Source organism: Ascaphus truei, unplaced genomic scaffold, assembly GCF_040206685.1.
Source record: "Ascaphus truei isolate aAscTru1 unplaced genomic scaffold, aAscTru1.hap1 HAP1_SCAFFOLD_2587, whole genome shotgun sequence".
Lineage (NCBI taxonomy): Eukaryota > Metazoa > Chordata > Amphibia > Anura > Ascaphidae > Ascaphus > Ascaphus truei.
This window is the reverse complement of record NW_027455522.1, coordinates 13,351-35,399: the sequence shown is the minus strand read 5'-3', so window position 1 is coordinate 35,399 and position 22,049 is coordinate 13,351. Positions and strand designations below refer to the sequence as shown.

At 48.5% G+C, this 22,049-nt stretch overlaps 1 long non-coding RNA gene and 1 pseudogene across 1 annotated transcript; both read left to right on the top strand.

Annotated features, from left to right (window-relative positions):
* The first annotated feature begins 3,226 nt into the window (after window positions 1–3,226).
* Window positions 3,227–8,077, top strand: LOC142481369 (sec1 family domain-containing protein 2-like; annotated as a pseudogene).
* Window positions 8,078–11,792: 3,715 nt separating this feature from the next.
* On the top strand, window positions 11,793–21,473 carry LOC142481368 (uncharacterized). The gene is made up of 3 exons (XR_012795762.1): window positions 11,793–11,998; window positions 17,854–17,981; window positions 21,287–21,473. It is a non-coding gene; the product is annotated as an uncharacterized LOC142481368 (long non-coding RNA).
* Window positions 21,474–22,049: the final 576 nt, after the last annotated feature.

The following is a 22,049-nucleotide window of genomic DNA, read 5'->3' as shown; positions in this document are numbered from 1 at the left end:
GACTGACTGACCGGGGCAGGGGGGACTGACTGACTGACCGGGGCAGGGGTGACTGACTGACCGGGGCAGGGGTGACTGACTGACTGACCGGGGCAGAGGTGACTGACTGACTGACCGGGGCAGGGGTGACTGACTGACTGACCGGGGCAGGGGTGACTGACTGACTAGGGCAGGGGTGGGTGACTGACTGGGGCAGGGGTGGGTGACTGACCGGGGCAGGGGTGGGTGACTGATTGGGGGGGGGTACCTCTGGTGTCACACATACTCCCATACACACATACACATTCTCCCATATATAAACACCCACACACACCCACACACCCACATATACACACACACACTCCCACATATACACACACACTCCCACATATATACACACACACACTCCCACATATACTGTTTATACACACACTCCACATATATACACACACTCCACATATATATACACACACTCCCACATATATATACACACACTCCCACATATATATACACACTCCCACATATAAACACACACTCCCACATATATACACACACTCCCACATATATATACACACACTCCCACATATAAATACACACACTCCCACATATATATACACACTCCCACATATATACACACACTCCCACATATATACACACACTCCCACATATATACACACTCTCCCACATATATACACACACTCCCATCTACACACACACACACACACTCCCATCTACACACACACACACACACACACACACACACACACACACACACACACACACACACACACACACACACACACACACACACACACTCTCTACACACCTTTTGGAAAGGCCCGCGACCAGCACCAGCACCACCACGCTCCCCCCCCCCCCCCCACCTCGCCCATCTCCTGCTCCGCGGGGACATGAGGGGGCATCCCCGCTCCCATCACCCGGCGCGCTCCCTGACGCTGGACCGGGTGGAAGCGGGGGGGGGAAGCGGGGGGGGGGGGGAAGCGGGGACATCCCCCGCTCCCATCACCTGGCGCGCTCCCTGATGCTGGACCGGGGGGAAGCAGGGGGGAAGCGGGGGACATGAGGGGGCATCCCCGCTCCCATCACCCGGCGCGCTCCCTGACGCGGGACCGGGGAGAAGCAGGGGGGGGGAAGCGGGGGGGGGAAGCAGGGACATCCCCCGCTCCCATCACCTGGCGCGCTCCCTGATGCTGGACAGAGGGGAAGCGGGGGGGGGGAAGCGGGGACATGAGGGGGCATCCCCCGCTCCCATCACCCGGCGCGCTCCCTGACGCGGGACCGGGGGGAAGCAGGGGGGGGGAAGCGGGGACATCCCCCGCTCCCATCACCTGGCGCGCTCCCTGATGCTGGACCGGGGGGAAGCAGGGGTGAAGCGGGGACATGAGGGGGCATCCCCACTCCCATCACCCGGCACGCTCCGACGCGGGACCGGGGGGAAGCGGGGACATGAGGGGCATCCCCGCTCCCATCACCCGCTGCGCTCTCTGACACGGGACCGGGGAGGAAGCGGGGACATGAGGGGGCATCCCCCGCTCCCATCACCCGCCGCGCTCTCTGACACGGGACCGGGGGGAAGCGGGGGACATGAGGGGGCATCCCCCGCTCCCATCACCCGCCGCGCTCTCTGACACGGGACCGGGGGGAAGCGGGGGGGGAAGCAGGGACATGAGGGGGCATCCCCCGCTCCCATCACCCGCCGCGCACTCTGATACGGGACCGGGGGGAAGCGGGGACATGAGGGGCATCCCCCGCTCCCATCACCCGCCGCGCTCTCTGACACGGGACCGGGGGGAAGCGGAGGGGGGGAAGCAGGGACATGAGGGGGCATCCCCCGCTCCCATCACCCACCACGCTCTCTGATACGGGACCGGGGGGAAGCGGGGGGGGGAAGCGCCAGGGAGGGGAGGGAGGTGGGGGAAGGCACAGATAATACTTACTGTGTCCTCCATCCTCCACGGGGGAAAGAATGGCTGCTTGTTGGAGGCTGGCTCATATAGAGCCTGGCCGCGCGCCCACAAAGCCTTGAGCTTTGTAATGGTATATATGTAATGGTATTTCTGAACAGGCCTGACCCACCCAATCTCACATTGGCCCCTGTGGTCTAACCGGCCCCCATTACAGTGTGGTAGTGTCTGGTGGTGCACCTGTTGGCAACAGGACTCCTGAGTCTCCCGCATGATGGTGTGTGGGGAGGACCCGTCCAGACAGGCAGCTGAGGTAGTGTGCTGAGTCCTACCTAGTTCCAGTGCAGCGCCTCCACCTCATCAGGGTCCCTGCGTCCGCATGGGGATGGTCCTGTTGAGGAACTCCTTCGTGGTGCTCCTCTCCGTACATTCACTCCACACATGTACACGAGAGGTTTTGTGATTGAGAACATCTTTATTGCCTGAGTGGGCTAGCTGCCCCTCGCAGTAGATTTCTAGCCACTCATGTTCAGTCAGTGCCTCCCTTTAAAAGGTGTAGTTCTCCTTAAATAGGGATTCCCTATCCCCGCAGGGATCTCTGCCCTGTGCCAGGTCCCTGGACACAGTCTCCTCTTCAGTTACTATAACATAACGATCTGCTAGAACTTGCACTTAACCCATGACTGAATAGAACTCCCAAGACTACTAGAACTCGACTCAGATAGAACTCTGGCAGAACTAACTTTTAGACACAGTGCTGTGCCTTATGTACACTCTGGAAGCTGACACACCTCTGACATCACTAACCATGGAGTCAGAGCATGTGACCACTCCCATCCATACACAGGGCACCCAACAAGGGTGTGAGGGCAAACCTCCATAATTACTGCTGGCATGCCCACAACTTACCAGGCCTTACTGTCAGCAGGAGAGATGACTGTAGCCATTTTACATGACCGCTACATATATATATATATATATAAAAAAAATCTACTCGCCGAACAAAAAAATCTACTCACCACCTAGTACCAAACGTGTGCTGCTTGGGCCAATAGGAGCTCGCCACGATGTTAAATCCACTCGCCCGGGGCGTGCAAATGTATAGCTTTGTCGAACACTGCATATATATATATATATAAATATATATATATATATATATACACACACACACACACACACACACACACACACACACAGACACACACACACACACACACACACACACACACACACATATACAGGTGCGCCAACAAGTATTCTAAAACTTCAGGCACTCTGTCCAGGCACTCTGTCTTTGCAAAAGAAGATATATTTAATCCAGCATGAAATCCAACGTTTCGACTGCGTATAAGCAGTCTGTGTCAAGGTGAGAGCTTGATTAAATGCTGGATTAAATATATCTGGTTTTGCAAAGACCGAGTGCCTCGACTATCTTTCTTACCTATGTGACTTCTTGTGGACCTTGCAGGATGATCCCCCTTGGTCCGTGGGCACCGGCAGGTGATACCTATCATTGTACTATTGAGTGTGTGCCAGATCACCCTTCTAAATTGGCTATAATCAACAAGATCCAGGTACATGCTGCAAACATTTCAGTGACATTTCTGCAGAGACTAATGGCCCATTGGATTAACACAGCAGGGGTCCCTGGCAGTCCCATTCAGTTTGAATGGGACTGCCAGGGACCCCCGCTGTTAATCTGATGGGCCATTAGTCTGTCTGCAGAAATGTCACTGAAATGTTGCAGCATGTACCTGGGTCTTGTTGGTGATTGCCCCAGATTTGTTTTAGAATACTTGTCGGCACTACAGTATATATATAAAAATATTGCACAGAAGTCAACATAAAAGCTCACATTGGTCTGATCTGAGCTAAATATGTCCATTGCTGTAGATAACATATATACATAAAAATGTAAGACCATCACTGTTTCCGTTATAATTTTGTGTGCCCTGCATTTTTCATTTTTAACATTCATTGTTTTATCCCAGGATCAGGAATATTCTCAGGAGGTAGTGTCTATGATTTGTGATGCCATTTGCGACACCAATTTGTCACGAAATCAACATGGAAGTTATATATCAAATTCTCCCACCAAAACTGTGGTGAAAGAATTGCAAAACAATATTAAGGAAAAACTACCATTGCAAGAAATAGGATTCCTTTTGATAAATATGGTGCTTTGTTTTAGTTTTACAGCCCAGAGACTTTTATAACTAGCCCACAGTATGTGTCATAGCTATGTACTGACAGAATGGAGTCAACAAATCATAGTTACACTCAAAATAAATGTAGAAAAAATAAGAATGGGAACTTTAATACTTTAATGATATACTACATCTAACCTGAAGACTTCCAAGTCTAAATTCAAAAATTATATTGGCCAGTGGCTGGGTGCACTGAGGTATATTTAAGGAGCATGCAGTAGGCCCTGGTTATTGCTGTCCAATGTGTGAGCCTATAGGTCATTTCTCACTCTCCACCATGTGCTAAGCAGGCCTCTGGGAAACAGCTCTTCATGCCCAGTAGGGAAGAAGATGTATATAGTATTTATGCTATAGATTTGTTTAAAAAACAAACAAAAAAGAAACCTGGCTAAATGGCAGAGTTTCCATGATAGAGCTTGAAGGGCACTATCATAGTTTATTACTTAATACCGTATGTGTCAGAATCTACTAAATGAAAAACTGGTAACCACCCAACCCCTCAACAATCCAGACAATATATTTTGATCAGTAACCATTAAATTCAGAAAATACCAGAAGTATGGTGGTTGGCCTAAGAATATTGGGCAACCCAATTTGAAATGTTTGATTGTAGAACGGTGTTGATACACTAAACTCTTTGCATGCAGAATGTTTTATTAGAATATTTTTTTAAAGCATACTTTAAGCATTCAGTAGGTTAGTGCCTGAGTGCCTTCACCTTGATAATGAGCTACGGCTTGAAACGCGTATGTGTGGGCGTTTATTTGTCTCCACTTTGGGAACGCTCTCGTTTTTGATCTGTTTTCACCCTGCATGGAAGTAGTGCTGTCTTTTTTTTCTGTTTGTGCATCTGATGAGAGACGGAAGCACACCTGTACACTAGGACGTGGGATCACCCAAGGATGCTGCACTACATGTGAGTCCTTGAGATACATCTTATGATATTATACTATATCAATGTATATATGCCTGGACACTCCTTACTACAGTGCTAATTAGGATATCTCAAACTTTATTTGATTGCATATGAGATTTGATCCATTTCCATACAGTCTGATACCTAAGGGGTACTCCATCAAAGGATTTTATAACGTCTTTGCTGATTAAGCCACTTGCCTATGTGTTATGAGCATTACACAATGTTTTTGTGATGTAGTGCCTGAGACCCAATTTCTTTAGATTGTGGGAAAGGTTATGTCTGGAAAATGGATTTAAACATTGGCAACTATGATCCCTGACATGCGGCCATCAAGTTCAACCTATGCTAAATTTTAGACGACAGATACTTTATCCTATATTTGTACTTATAGTATATTGATCCAGAGGAAGACAAACAAAAAACCCCAGTGAAATATCATCCAATGATATCTCATAAGGTTCACATTTTAATTTGTAGGTAGCCAGGTGTAACAGTTCCCCTCCCCCCCCCCCTTCTGGGAGATGCACTCTTTTGTTACCGTGTGGTGCTGAGGCATACCTGTTGGCTCCGGCAGATCTGAGCTGTCTGCGTTGTTGAGACCAGGATAGGCTTTTGGATATCATCTTAGTTCTTTCTCTTGGTGCTTGCGCCTCCAGCAGTAGTGGGCTCCAAGGAGGTCAGAGGTCAGCCCCCACTATTGCACTCTTTCTCCCCCTGCCCAAGGACTGATACACAGACAGGGGTATATTCTGAACAGGGTCTTTATTGGGTGGCATACACTGCAGATCTTCTCACAGCGATGCAAGGTCTCACAGGCTCCATACCTCTGGATGGTGCTTTGCCCCTGGTAGTATAGGGCAACTCTGTGGCTGAGTCTGATGTTCCCCCAGCTCAGAAGCTGGGGGTGCGCACGTTCATCCTGCTATAGGAGAGACTCACAGCTCTCTGCCTCCTATCCAAGGTTTGGAAAAAGCGTATTTTTTTTGTTGTTGGAAGAACAGAGCTCAATTTAAGAGGCAGTCGATTAAGAAAAGGTTAATTGGAGTATGGTTAAACCGTTGCTTGGGAAAGTTTAGGTTCCTGCCTGGTGGGCAGAACCAATTGTTTGTTACATTATGGGTCTCTTGCTACGAGGAGAGGTTAATTTATTCTGTGATGCTTTACCACCACCTTTTTTTGAAGTGAAACTTCGTTAGTGGCACCTATTTTGATGGGGTAAAACTGGAGAGTTGGGGGCGAAATGTGAAACGGAAGTGACGTCACGGCTCCCCATCCCCCTCCCCCCACATGACTGCTGTGACATGCGGCGGCGCTGCTCCCCCCACACACCTGCTGTGTATCGCCGCCGGCGCCGCTCCTAACGGCCGCCATTCCTCCCACACGTCCGCCGCTCCTAACTGCCGCCGCTGCCCGCGCCCGCTGACATGCCGCGCATGCGCGGTAGCCATTGCAACGCTCACGGACGCCGCGGCTCGGAGACCTCCTTGCGCTGCCGGTTAAATGAGGACAGCTTTCCCCCCCTCCTCCTCCCCTGCTCAACATTTACTCACCGCCGCCACAGCTCCTAACGAGCGCCGAGATCCTGCACTGGTGCGGCTGCGCCGAGCTGCTGCTGCTCTCCGCGGGGACCCTCCACGTTAAGGAGTTCTCCAGTTTCGAGGCCGGCGCTGCCAACCAGCCGAAGGCTCTATTCGTGGTGAGCTGCACGCTGCGGGGCCGCGCCCTGGACGTGGTTTGGGACGTGGTGAGCCAGAGCTCCTTCCAGTACTGCGTGCTGGTGACGGCGGTGAGCCCCGGGGAGGCCAAGGGGGCCACCAGCAGCTGGAGGACCGGCTGTGCGAGTGGATGGGGAACATGAACTGCACGGCTGAGGTGATGTGGGTGCCGCTGCTGCTGGTCCCGATCTCCCCGCACCTATTCCTGGCCCCGGCCTTTTCTTCTCTTCCCGCTGCTACCTGGCGGAGACATGCAGGCTTTCAACTGTAGCTGGCCGGACAAGAAGAGGATCCCGGGGCTGGGGGATGTGGAGCTGCCCTCCTTGCCCCCCGAGCAACAGCTCCACATCCGGAGCCTGGTTTCAGGACTCAACCACCTGATGGAGGGTATCGGGTGTGAGAGGAGTGCTTCTCGGTGGGGCACCTGAGTAGGATCATTGCGGGGGAGCTGGCCAGCTATCCTCAGACGAGAAACCGCAGGAAGCATACACTGACTGACACACATACACACACACACACACTGACTGACATACACACAGTGACTGACACATACACACACACTGACTCACATACACACTGACTGACATACATACACACTGACTGACACACATATACACTCACTCACTGACTGACACACATACACACTCACTCACTCACACTCACTCACTACTGAAACACACACACTCTACTGACACACATACACACACACTGACTGACATACATACACTGACTGATACATACAGACTGACACACACCCCAGTGATGCGCCTAACAGCGCCCCCAAGTGATGTGCCTACTCCCCCCCCCACCCTGTGAGCTGCCGAGCACCTCTCATGTCCCGTACCTCCGCTGGGGGGCTGGCTGCAGCAAGAAACACAGCCCACAGCTCCGCCGGGGGGAGGAGACTCAGACAGAGTCCCCCGTGTCCGCAGCTACGTCGTGGTGGGGGTAGATCACAGAGACATACACACCACAGAGACACACACACACACGCACACACTGACTGACACACGCAGACACAAAGAATTCAGTTACTATAAATATAGATGTGCAAATAGCTAAAACATGCGGTCAAACTTTTGTGTTTTGGAAGTGAAATTGTTTTGTGATTTTTAATTAAAAACATCACCATCACAAATAAAATTTCTGTGACAAAAAACAAAGAAGTTTCACTTACTATGCGTGTGCTTTTTTTTTTTTTTGTCTGGTGTGAGTTGTTGAGATAACCAATTTGGTTAAAAATTAAATGTAATGCCACATACAGTCCACACATGTTGCAAGTGTCAGAAATGCACATTGATGATTCAAGAAGCGGTGGTTACTTTCATTTAGAAGTGTAATAAGCCAACAGCACAAAAGTAACATGAAAATACATGATTTTAACATTTATTGTATGACAAATAGACTATTATGATACAGTATATACCTTATTGCTTGATTTCCATCCACCCACAATCACATGCAATATATTCACTTGACATCTCATGCACTGTGCTCTCTCTGTTTCACCAAATATACTGTATAGCTGCTAATGTATGATACATTCACTCACATGATATATATATATATATATATACAGTGTTCGACAAACCTATACATTTGCTCGCCCCGGGCGAGTGGATTTAACCCCCAGGCGAGTAAATATTGGCCCAAGCAGCACACGTTTGGTACTAGGTGCCGAGTAGATTTTTTTGTGTGGCGAGTAGATTTTTTGGTGATTTGTCAACCACTGTGTATATATATATATATATATACACACACACATACACACACACACTTGCATATACAGATCTCCCCATGAACACCATTACATTCACTCACACTCCGGAAATCACTCATTGGCATCGGGGTCTCACTCATTTTAACACTCTAAAATAACACAATTATTTGAGTTTTTTTCGTTTAAAAACCCAAATGTCACAATTTCAGGCTACTGCCTGTACCCTCGCACGTTACATCCTCACGCCTGTACCCTCACACGTTACATCCTCACGCCTGTACACTCATACGTTACATCCTCACGCCTGTACCCTCACACGTTACATCCTCACGCCTGTACCCTCACACGTTACATCCTCACTCCTGTACCCTCACACGTTACATCCTCACGCCTGTACCCTCACAGGTACGTTACATCCTCACGCCTGTACCCTCACACGTTACATCCTCACGCCTGTACCCTCACACGTACGTTACATCCTCACTCCTGTACCCTCGCACGTTACATCCTCACTCCTGTACCCTAACACGTTACATCCTCACTCCTGTACCCTCGCACGTTACATCCTCACGCCTGTACCCTCGCACGTTACATCCTCACTCCTGTACCCTCACACGTTACATCCTCACTCCTGTACCCTCGCACGTTACATCCTCACTCCTGTACCCTCGCACGTTACATCCTCACGCCTGTACCCTCGCACGTTACATCCTCACGCCTGTACCCTCGCACGTTACATCCTCACGCCTGTACCCTCACACGTTACATCCTCACTCCTGTACCCTCGCACGTTACATCCTCACGCCTGTACCCTCGCACGTTACATCCTCACGCCTGTACCCTCGCACGTTACATCCTCACGCCTGTACCCTCACACGTTACATCCTCACGCCTGTACCCTCGCACGTTACATCCTCACGCGCTGTACCCTCGCACGTTACATCCTCACGCCTGTACCCTCGCACGTTACATCCTCACTCCTGTACCCTCACACGTTACATCCTCACGCCTGTACCCTCGCACGTTACATCCTCACTCCTGTACCCTCGCACGTTACATCCTCACGCCTGTACCCTCACACGTTACATCCTCACGCCTGTACCCTCGCACGTTACATCCTCACGCCTGTACCCTCACACGTTACATCCTCACGCCTGTACCCTCGCACGTTACATCCTCACTCCTGTACCCTCACACGTTACATCCTCACGCCTGTACCCTCGCACGTTACATCCTCACTCCTGTACCCTCGCACGTTACATCCTCACGCCTGTACCCTCGCACGTTACATCCTCACTCCTGTACCCTCGCACGTTACATCCTCACTCCTGTACCCTCGCACGTTACATCCTCACGCCTGTACCCTCGCACGTTACATCCTCACTCCTGTACCCTCGCACGTTACATCCTCACGCCTGTACCCTCGCACGTTACATCCTCACTCCTGTACCCTCGCACGTTACATCCTCACGCCTGTACCCTCACACGTTACATCCTCACGCCTGTACCCTCGCACGTTACATCCTCACGCCTGTACCCTCACACGTTACATCCTCACGCCTGTACCCTCGCACGTTACATCCTCACTCCTGTACCCTCACACGTTACATCCTCACGCCTGTACCCTCGCACGTTACATCCTCACTCCTGTACCCTCGCACGTTACATCCTCACGCCTGTACCCTCGCACGTTACATCCTCACTCCTGTACCCTCGCACGTTACATCCTCACTCCTGTACCCTCGCACGTTACATCCTCACGCCTGTACCCTCGCACGTTACATCCTCACTCCTGTACCCTCGCACGTTACATCCTCACGCCTGTACCCTCGCACGTTACATCCTCACTCCTGTACCCTCGCACGTTACATCCTCACGCCTGTACCCTCGCACGTTACATCCTCACTCCTGTACCCTCGCACGTTACATCCTCACTCCTGTACCCTCGCACGTTACATTCTCACGCCTGTACCCTCGCACGTTACATCCTCACTCCTGTACCCTCACACGTTACATCCTCACGCCTGTACCCTCGCACGTTACATCCTCACGCCTGTACCCTCACACGTTACATCCTCACGCCTGTACCCTCGCACGTTACATCCTCACGCCTGTACCCTCACACGTTACATCCTCACGCCTGTACCCTCGCACGTTACATCCTCACGCCTGTACCCTCGCACGTTACATCCTCACGCCTGTACCCTCGCACGTTACATCCTCACGCCTGTACCCTCGCACGTTACATCCTCACGCCTGTACCCTCGCACGTTACATCCTCACGCCTGTACCCTCACACGTTACATCCTCACGCCTGTACCCTCACACGTAAGTTACATCCTCACGCCTGTACCCTCGCACGTTACATCCTCACGCCTGTACCCTCGCACGTTACATCCTCACGCCTGTACCCTCACACGTTACATCCTCACGCCTGTACCCTCGCACGTTACATCCTCACGCCTGTACCCTCACACGTTACATCCTCACGCCTGTACCCTCACACGTTACATCCTCACGCCTGTACCCTCGCACGTTACATCCTCACGCCTGTACCCTCGCACGTTACATCCTCACGCCTGTACCCTCACACGTTACATCCTCACGCCTGTACCCTCACACGTTACATCCTCACGCCTGTACCCTCGCACGTTACATCCTCACGCCTGTACCCTCGCACGTTACATCCTCACGCCTGTACCCTCACACGTTACATCCTCACGCCTGTACCCTCACACGTTACATCCTCACGCCTGTACCCTCGCACGTTACATCCTCACGCCTGTACCCTCGCACGTTACATCCTCACGCCTGTACCCTCACACGTTACATCCTCACGCCTGTACCCTCACACGTTACATCCTCACGCCTGTACCCTCGCACGTTACATCCTCACGCCTGTACCCTCGCACGTTACATCCTCACGCCTGTACCCTCACACGTTACATCCTCACGCCTGTACCCTCACACGTTACATCCTCACGCCTGTACCCTCGCACGTTACATCCTCACGCCTGTACCCTCGCACGTTACATCCTCACTCCTGTACCCTCGCACGTTACATCCTCACGCCTGTACCCTCGCACGTTACATCCTCACGCCTGTACCCTCACACGTTACATCCTCACGCCTGTACCCTCGCACGTTACATCCTCACGCCTGTACCCTCACACGTTGCATCCTCACACAGGTCTGCACCTACTGAACCACATACATGTTACATTCTCACACACTGACCCTTATACATGTTATATTTTCACACACGTAGCCTCAGCCTTTACACCCACACTCATTGACCCTCATACATGTTACATCCACTCACGCTACGTCATAATTTATTTCTCAGGTGAGACGGCGGTTGGAAGCAGCCAAGCACCGCGCTCGCTGATTGGCTACTGGGATCTAAAGACTGTACGCGCCAAGTGGTTCTCGTTTTGCGATTTAAAAAAAAAAAAAGTGGATGGCGGTTGCTGCGGTGACATTAACTGAGGGGGGCATACGGGAGCGTGTCGGCCTGCAGCACCAGAACCTGGGTAAGCCGACAACGCCGGAGATTACAATACATTAAAATACAGTGACAGGAAGGCGCATTTATCACGTGCATAACGGTTTACCGGAGCAGGGTGATGATGTCACCTGATTCTAAATCAAACTGACTTCCCAAGATTCCAAATTTAGCGCGCGCATGCAGGGGGCAGGGCTCGTGAGTGTCGGTGCGGTCACTGCGGTGACATCCTTCCTGTCTCCCTTCTCTCCCTGTACAAAGACAGTTTAGTTATTTGTTAGTAATTTAGGTGCGGGAGAGGGACAAAAAAACCACCACCACCTTTACACTTCGTTTTGCAAAGAAATCTCCCATTCAAGTTAATGAAAATGTCCACCACTGGCTGCTTCCGTTTTATAGAAACACTTTAAATTAAATGTAATTTTTTTTTGCAATGCTACATCTGTGCAGTCTTGTAATTTGGTGGTGTCAAAAGGAGTCGGGCAACATAAATATTATGATGTGATGTATCAAATTCTGCACCTGTTTATTTTCCATAATTTATGTTTAAACAATTCTGGCAGGTCTGGAAACACTCACCAAAAAGCATAGTTGACTAATGAGGTTCTTACAATTGCTGTTTGCAGAAACAAAAACAAAAAAGACACACTAAACTCAAGTTTTTTTCACAAATATTAAGTGATACAAATGCCCCAAATAATAATTTTGGCAGCCTTGTGCCCAGCACAAGACTATTTTCTGTACTTTTGAAAATCTTCACTTAGTGCAAAAGTTAAGATCTAGTTATTTAAAAGACACTGGTGGCTCTTCTAATGTCCAGTGGATTCTAAGGAAGTCCACATTTACCAGATCAGCAACAAAGTCCTTAAAGCAATGTGTGGTCAAAAACCGGCACTGCACATGCTATTTAATGGTGCCAAAAATAAACTTTTTTTAAATTTTTTATTATTGCTGGAAATGCATAAAAGGAACCAATACCAATACAATACCTGCCAATACTACTGCTGACATGAGTGTGCGTGTGCCGGAGTGTGCGTGTGTCGGAGTGCGTGTGTCGGAGTGTGCGTGTGTGTCGGATTGTGCGTGTGTGTCGGAGTGCGCGTGTCTGAGTGTGCGCGTGAGAGAGTGCGCGTGAGAGAGAGAGTGTGCGCGTGAGAGAGAGAGTGTGCGCGTGAGAGAGAGAGTGCGCGCGTGTGAGAGAGAGTGCGCGCGTGTGAGAGAGTGCGCGCGTGTGAGAGAGTGCGCGCGTGTGAGAGAGAGTGCGCGCGTGTGAGAGAGTGCGCGCGTGAGAGAGAGTGCGCGTGAGAGAGAGTGCGCAAGAGAGAGTGCGCACGCGTGAGAGAGAGTGCGCGAGAGAGAGAGAGAGAGAGAGAGAGTGTGTGTGCGCGCGCACGAGAGAGAGAGTGTGTGCGCGAGAGAGAGAGAGTGTGCGCGCGCGAGAGAGAGTGTGTGCGCGCGCGAGAGAGTGTGGGCGCGCGAGAGAGAGTGCGCGCGCACGTGAGAGAGAGAGTACGCGTGAGATTGCGAGAGTGTGTGTGAGAGAGACATACCAACTGCGCACTTCAACTGTTAGGTATGTATATACAACTTTGTTTTCACTTTGGGCGCCGTGGAAAATCCTGATCACCTTAGGGAGCCTTGAAAAAATCCTGATCGCCTTAGGGAAGGGGTGGGGAACCTTTTTTCTGCCAAGGGACATTTGGATATTTGTAACGTCGTTTGCGGGCCATACAGACACAGACAGGCAGGCACACAGAACCCCGCCCCCCTACCTCAGGTAGTTGCTGCTGGGGGGATCGTGTAGGGCGGATGCTGGGGTAAGTGCGGCGGGAACTGCTGGAGAAGCATGGGGGAAGTGCGGGGAATGCTGCGAGGACTGCTGCGGGGGGAGTGCAGGGGAAGTACGGTGGCTGCTGGGGAATCGCTGGGGCTAGTACGGTGGCTGCTGGGGATCGTGTAGGCCTGCCGGCGCCTCACACCACCTCCTCCCTCCTCCCGATCGGGCACACGGCGGCCATTTTTTTAAAAATTAGCGCGACCACGGTTATAGCAGTTGCCTTAGCAGGGCCAGACCAAATGATTTCGAGGGCCTTATACGGCCCTCGGGCCTTATACGGCCCTCGGGCCTGACGTTCCCCACCCCTGCCTTAGGGAGCCTTGAACCGAAAAAGTTTGAGAACCACTGCTCTAAGGGATGACACAGTGTCATTTGTACTGCCCTTGGGATGAATAGTTCTTTTGAAATCTCCTTGTATTGACCCCAAATGTATTTGTATACTAGCTTTTGTGCTAATATTGAATACATGTCCCCGCCCCCCACCTCCCCCCCTGCTGCCAGCACATCTTCCCGGGCTCCCCCACCCCCTGCTGCTGGATGTAGTGCGGGATGAGATTTGTCTATGTCTGTGTGTCTGTTTGTGTCGTATATATATATATATATATATATATATATATATATATATATATGTCTGTCTGTGTGTGTCTCCCCGCGCTGCTGTGGCATGTCCCCTCGCAGGCAGCACCTCTCCCCACCCCCTCTCCCGTTGGTACATCTCCCTCGCTGGCAGCACATTTTCCCGGCCCCTCCCTGTTGGTACATCTCCCCCCACTGCCGGCACATGTCGCCCGTCCGTTCCCCCCGCTGGCACATCTCCCCCGCACATCTCACATCACACACACAGAGGCACACACACACACACACACAGCCCCGATCCAGACTAGGACATGCCCCTCCCTTAGTAGCCACGCCCCCTGCTCCTGCTCTAATAGATTTGCTGTACAGCCGAGGGAAACTTAGAATGTCCATAATTTGGGAGGTGAGTCACATTGGAAGCTCAAAATAGTTTAGTTGACCTACAAATAAATCCACAGCAGAATGTACAGTGACAGTTTCGTTGTGCCGTTTCTGAGATTTCGATGCTTCGGACATACAAACAAACAGACGGAATCCAAGTTTGAATTATAGTATAGATAGTTATTAATCCCCCTCTAAGATGCCTTTTTTCTAATGTAAACAAAGCTAATTTACCTAGATTCTCCTCATAAAATCAGATTATCCATGATCCTTTATTAATTTGTCTATAAGCACTCCTAAATCCTTCTCCATCAAGGGACTCGCCTAATTTATTCCCAGTTAATTTGTAAATCGCATGTTTATTCTGGTTTCACAAATGCATAACCTTACATTTAGGTCCCCGCTGGTGACGGCTGCGTGTGCGCCTCACACCAATCCCTTACCTCCTCTCTAGCCGGCCCCGGTGTCTCCTCGCTTCTTGGCCCACTTTATGCTGTTGTGCGTCAGCCAGCAGGGGATACATCTAGATTGTGTTCCCGTGCGGCGACGCAGTCACATTGTGCGCTGGAACCAATCGGAGGCTAGATCGCATAGACCAATAGAAAAAGTGTGTTTGTATTACTGCAGTTCTTTGTGCTTTAAACCTGCAGCTTGTTGGCTGCTTGCTTTATTTTCTTTTTTTAAATTATTTATTATTTTATTCGTATTAATTCTTAATATTATACTTGTACTAACTTTGTGCCTTACGTCATGGTGCCCACCTCTCCTGTTTTGGCCACGCCCCCCGTGCCTCCGATCGCTGCCTGCAGATTGCGATTTTGAGCTGTGCACACGCCGCCAAGACGCCAGGCGCGCGTGCAGCAGCCTCCAGTGGGGACTTAGGCCTGGGTCCCGCTTCCGAAGGCTCGTGCGGCCGCGCGGCAGCGGACCACCAGCCCCTTTCCCCCAGTGGGGAGGTCCCTGCTGGCTCCTTACTACTTGGCTGACTGCGTGCTGTGATGCGTCTGCCGGCCGATGCTGCAAGCTCCTAGTGATTTGCAGCTCTGACGCGTCACGTGGTGCGGCAGTCAGCCAATGAGGGAAGGAGGGGAGGGAAGGCGCTACGGATGGGAGGCGGCTTGGGAGTGGAGCAGGGAAGGAGCTGCGGGGGGAAAGTGTGTGAGTGTATATGTATGTGTTGTGTGTATGTGTTGTGTGTATGTGTTGTGTGTATGTGTTGTGTGTATGTGTTGTGTGTGGGGGTGGTGGTGGGGGGGTGGACGGTACCACGGCACCACGATCTTCACAAAGTTTTACCCCGCCCCCCCACTCCCGCTCCCCCCCCTCCCGGCTCCCTACAGACCGCATATCGCGGTCAATTTCCTGTCAGCACGCCACCTGTCTGCAGTGCGGGCGCGCTGACTGAGGGAGCGGAGCCTTAGCCTTAGGAATAGTGCCCAAAGCCATGCAGTAGCTGAAAAGGCAAACAAAGATCTTATCTTGCATTAAATGGGCAATGGATGGAAGGGAAGTAAACATGCGCCTCTATAAAGCATTACCACTCTTTGAATATGGAGTACAGTTTTATGGACCACTCCATAAAAAAGACATTATGGAACTAGAAAAGTGCAGAGACGAGCCACCAAATTAATAAAGGATAATTGATAATCTGATTTATGAGAAGAGGCTAGCTAAATTAGATTTGTTTACATTAGAAAAGAGGCGTCTAAGAAGGGATATGATAACTATATACAAATATATTTGGGGTCAATACAAGGAAATTTCAAAAGCACTATTCATCCCAAGGGCAGTACAAAGGACTCGGGGTCATCCCTTTGAGGTTGGCGGAAAGGAGATTTCACCAGCAACAAAGGAAAGGGTTCTTTAAAGTAAGGGCAGTTAAAATGTGGAATTCATTACCTATGGAGACTGTGATGGCAGATACAATAGATATCTTCAAAAAAAGATTAGACCATTTCCGTTTAAAACATTTGCTGGTACCTAAGAATCCCATGGTTCTGTGCAAAAGAATCGTTCCAGAAATTGTTCCAGGTAAAAGAACAGTGGTGATGATGCAGGCTGAGGACAAAATAAAAAAAGGAAAAGCTTTGATTATTTGGAGCAAGAAAGACACACATATGATCGATTTTGCTTAAATGTTTTCAGTAAACTCTACTAATAAATGTATTGTACAATACCATATAATGATGATGAGTATATTTACACATTTTAACCTCTCAAGAGAAGGAAAAACATTTCATGTATGTAGAGCAACCTGCTGTCTGAAATAACGATTTTGCTGGTTTGTTTATACTGCAGGAGCTTCCAATTCACAGTACAGCTTTGATGTATTTGATTAAGGTTTAGAGCAGGGGTGCTCAACTCTAGTCCTCAAGCCCCCCAACAGGTCAGGTTTTCAGCATAACCAGCTTCAGAACAGGTAGCTCAATCAGTCCCTGCTTCAGCACAGGTGGTGCAGTCTTTGAGTCTGATTAAGCCACCTGTGCTGAAGTGGGGATATCCTGAAAACCTGACCTGTTGAGGGGGCTTGAAGACTGGAGTTGAGCACCCCTGGGTTAGAGAAGGATTGGGAATGGCAGTGGTGGTTATATAATTATTAGTGCCCTGAATTTTTATTCTTTAGGTATCGGTTTTGATTCGTTGCAAAGTTGCTGTCATATTCAGTATTGCTAGATTCAAGCGATCTAGAAGAATCAAAGCGCTTACCCCAACTCATGGTGTAGTACAAAATTTAATCACAAATATATGGATAAATAAATTAAAAAAAACCCACTCTCAAACATGCGTAGATTCAAGGTTATCTCGGAAGAAAGGGGGGGGGGGGGGTCGGGGATCTCTACACTCCAAACATGCTTGGGATTATCTCTTATGTTCACTCAGCTTTCAACGGGTGCCTGCTCCTTTCAGACGTCAGACTGCACCTCTGATCTTCTGGGTGTGGCTGTGATGACATCCCTTCCGGCGGTCATGCTCAGACTCAACAGCCCCATTCTGCTTGGCTTTTTAGATTAAATTAAATCCTACACATTTCGTTACTCCTTTGCTAACTTCCTCAGGGATATATATTATACTTTTTTTAATTATTTAAGGTGATGTTCGGACGCTATCGCTTCCAGGAACCTATCAAGAAAAAGTGACTCATTTAGGAAATTCATTGAAGAACTTCAGCCGTTTAAAATCTCTAGATCTATCCCGCAATGCTATCATTTCATTGGAGGTAAGTTTTGCTACACAAGTACATCCTTCCGTCATTCATTTTCATCAACTGAAATCTTTCATTTACCTGGAATACTGATTTGATTGTGGTTAGTAATTTACTAGCTTTGCAAATTCTGCTATTTCAGCATCATACTTTGCATACAACATTTTATTTATAATGTGTTGATAAACATGATTCACAATTATGCAATGGAAGAACACCCATAGAAGACAAAGCTATACAATAGGTAATTTTTTTTATTGCTCCTCCATATCCATTCAGTCGAGTACTACTCTTGGTCAGTCTATGGTTCAGTGTTCACCATTTCTTCCGATCTCTCACAGCTTCTTTCAATTCTGCTATTTCAGTTCAGTATCTTTCTTGATGGTATCCAGCTAGAAAGTTCTTGGGCGGCCTCTTCCTCTTTTGCCACAGATCATTCCAAGCATGACGTCCTTCTCAAGCGACCTGCTTCACATGATGTGACCAAAGTAGGAGAGCTCTTGCTTTGTTATCTTGGCCTACAGTGAGATTTTCGGTTTGATCCGTTCCAGAACTGCTTGGTTAATTATTCTGGCTGTCCACGGAATACATAGCAGATGTCTCCAGCACCACAATTCAAATGCATCGATCTTTTGCCTGTCTGCCTTTCTCAGAGTCCAGGTTTTGCAGCCGTATGTTGCTATTGGGAAAACGATCGCACTGACCAATCTGCATTTGGTTGCCAGACTGATGTCTTTACTCTTCCAGATTTTGTACATACTGACCATCGCATTTCTTCCAAGAGTCAGCTGTCTCTTGATCTCAGGGGTTCAGTCGCCATCGCAATCAATTTTGGAGCCAAGAAAGATGAAATCTTTAACCACTTCATAGTTACATAGTAGATGAGGTTGAAAAAAGACATGCGTCCATCATGTTCAACCTATGCTTAATTTAGACAACAGATACTTTATCCTATATCTATACTTACTTATTGATCCAGAGAAAGGCAAACAAAAAACCCCATTAAGGGGAAAAATAAATTCCTTCATGACTCCAAGAATTGGCAATCAGTTTAATCCCTGGATCAACATTCTTCCCATGTTTACTTATTTGGTATATCCCTGTATACCTTTCCTTTCTAAAAAGATGTCCAACCTTTTTTTGAACAAATCTATTGTATCTGCCATCACAGTTTCCATGGGTAAAGAATTCCACATTTTAACTGCCCTTACTGTAAAGAACCCTTTCCTTTGTTGCTGGTGAAATCTCCTTCCCTCCAACGTAAAGGGATGCCCCCGAGTCATATGTACTTCCCTTGGGATGAACAGTTCATTTGAAAGCTCCTTGTACTGTCCTGAATATATTTGTATATAGTTATCATATCCCCTCTTAGACGCCTCTTTTCTAATGTAAATAAATCTAATTTAGCTAGCCTCTCCTCATAAGATAGATTGTCCATCCCCTTTATGTCTTCTGCGATGCTGATGGTCGAATTGGAAATCCACTGAGCTAATATCGAGCGTTTCTTGTATGGGACATGTTCTAATGCTGTTTTGATAACGCATGCTTTCACTTCTTCCCATATCTTGTCTGGGTGCCTTCTGTAGCGAGGAGGTCGAATCTGTTCTTTACCTCGACTGCGTAGCTGGGGCTGATCTTGTCTGTATCGAATTTCTTTGTGGCTGCCATTTGTTTGGTGTTGCAGAATCTGAGTTTGACTGTGGCTACCAGCAGTTGGTGATCTGATGTGCAATCAGCACCAGGGTATGTCTTCACAGCCAAGATCTGCCACTTCTTCTGACACAGGAGGTACTGTAGTCCATTTGGTTTCTGTGTTCTCCACTTGATGATGTCCAGGTGTAGAGCTGATGTTTGTGTTGTTCGAACGAAGCGTTGGTGATCGTTAGCCGATGTTCTTGACAGAATTGAACCAGTCGGTCTCCTGCCTCGTTCCGCACTCCTAAATTGAATCTTCCAACGATTTCGGGTTCTGCCATAGTTCCCACTTTGGAGTTGAAATCACCAATAATATAGATGATGTCCTTATTGGGTGTTTGGCTTAGGGCATCCTGAAGTTCGCCATAAAACTCTTCCACTTCTTTAGGTATGTCTGCTGTTGGGGAGTATTATTTGTAGAACCGTGATGTCACAAGGTTTCCCTCTGATTCGGATGACAATTATTCGGTCACTGAGTGTCTGATAACTCTCTCGGTGGCTTTGGCAATTTTCTTGTTAATGATTAAGCCCACTCCTCGCCATCTGGTGATGTCATTGCCAGAGTAATACACTGTATGCTCCTCGGAATTGAAGAAGCCATTCCCAGTCCAATGTATTTCACTGATGCCCAATATGTAGATGTTCAGTCGATTCATTTCCCTTTTTTTTCAGTGGTGCTATTTCCTAAGACACATTCCAGAGCTGGAAGACACCCAATGTCCCATTCAAATGAATGTACCCTAAGGTGTCTTTGGCACTGGAATTTGTCTGGTCAGAGCACAGCTTAAGAAATATGCTTCCTCGTCTGTTTAATTTAAACCTTTAATTTGTACTTTACTAAAAATGATGGATAAAGAAACCTCAAGATTTAACCAATTGCATTCAATGTTCCTCCTAAGGTTTAGTGAGTCTGTTTTTAGTTGGGGAAAAAATGTGAAGAAAACAGAACTAAGATCCAGAGCAATTTGAACTTTGCCTATGTTTCTCTGTAAAAAGCCATCATGTTCTCATGACAGTCTGAGAACCTTTGGAAATGAATATATGAATAGTATTAGTAGACCTGTATAAGTCTCACTATGAAGAACTTTTAGGCCTGGGACATAGTGCCCCAAACAGTGCGGAGGCGCACTGAGGCTCATGGAAAGCGGTGCTTTCCCTGGCCTTACACATCGCGCCGTCAGGGGGCGGGACGGGGGCGGGCCAGTGACGTCACGGAGCTGGTTCGCCCTCATTGGGCGAACTGCTCACGTGACCGGCCCTGCGCTCCGGCGAGCGCCAAATTTCAAAACTGTGTGATACACACGCTGGCGGAAGCGTGCGCGAGCCCCTGCTAAAGCCGCTCTCAATGCGGCTGCAGGGGCTCAGTTTCGAACAGCAGCACGCCTCAGCGCATAAGCGCTGACCATGCCCGAGGCCTTACACTGTGTTCATTTGCATGTAATTTCCAAGAATCCCTGGCTGCAGTGGCAGCATTGTATGCTAGGTGATAATGGTGAAAAGCTGGGTTGCAGACCTGTTTGAGACGTGAATGTGCTAACAAGTTACATTTTTATTTGCTATGAGCAACTTAAATTATGGTGAATAAATGATGAATAAAACCTGTTTTTTTTTTTTTTCTTCAACAGGGTATTCAGCATTTAACAGTTTTGGAAAAGCTGAATTTGTATTACAACAATATCCCATCACTTACTGAGCTATTTCAACTTCGTAAATTAATAGCACTGAAGGAACTGGATTTGCGTCTTAATCCTGTTACTAAAAATGAATCGGATTATCGTCTGTTTGTGGTGCACATGCTTCCTAATCTTAGGAATTTGGGTAAGTAAATATGTTTTCATCCCGTGCAGAATTCTGCATATGAGTAAAAGCCACCATTCAAGGGCGTAAATATTTGATGGAGAACAGGACAAAGGGATATATTATCTCCATGCAAAAGTAATGAGATTTGAATCTTCAGAAAATGGATAAGCCATTTTTATTTGAACAATTCCTGAAATAGTTCAATTTGAATTGAGTCCACAGAATGGAACACCCCAGCTTCCTCAAATTTAAAAAAGTAAAGATAAGCGTAATAAATAAGCAATAATTTTGTTGCTGAAAACTACAGGTCTCCTTCAGTCCAGTGGCATGTGAAACTCTACACTTTACTCCAGAGGTTCTCAACCTTTTTATTCAAAAGGAAACTGTCTTTATATTTCTATGCTCTGTAGGTAGCCCTTAAGGTTTAGCAATAGTAAATGCCCATGACATTATTATGGTTTATTTGTGAAGCGACAACAAATTCCGCAGCATAGTACAAAGGGGTACATAGTTGTGTACAGTACTGCTGCGGCCGAGTTTATTCGAGCATTTGCCCGTTCTCGGCCGCAGCAGTAACCTGGCGCGCGC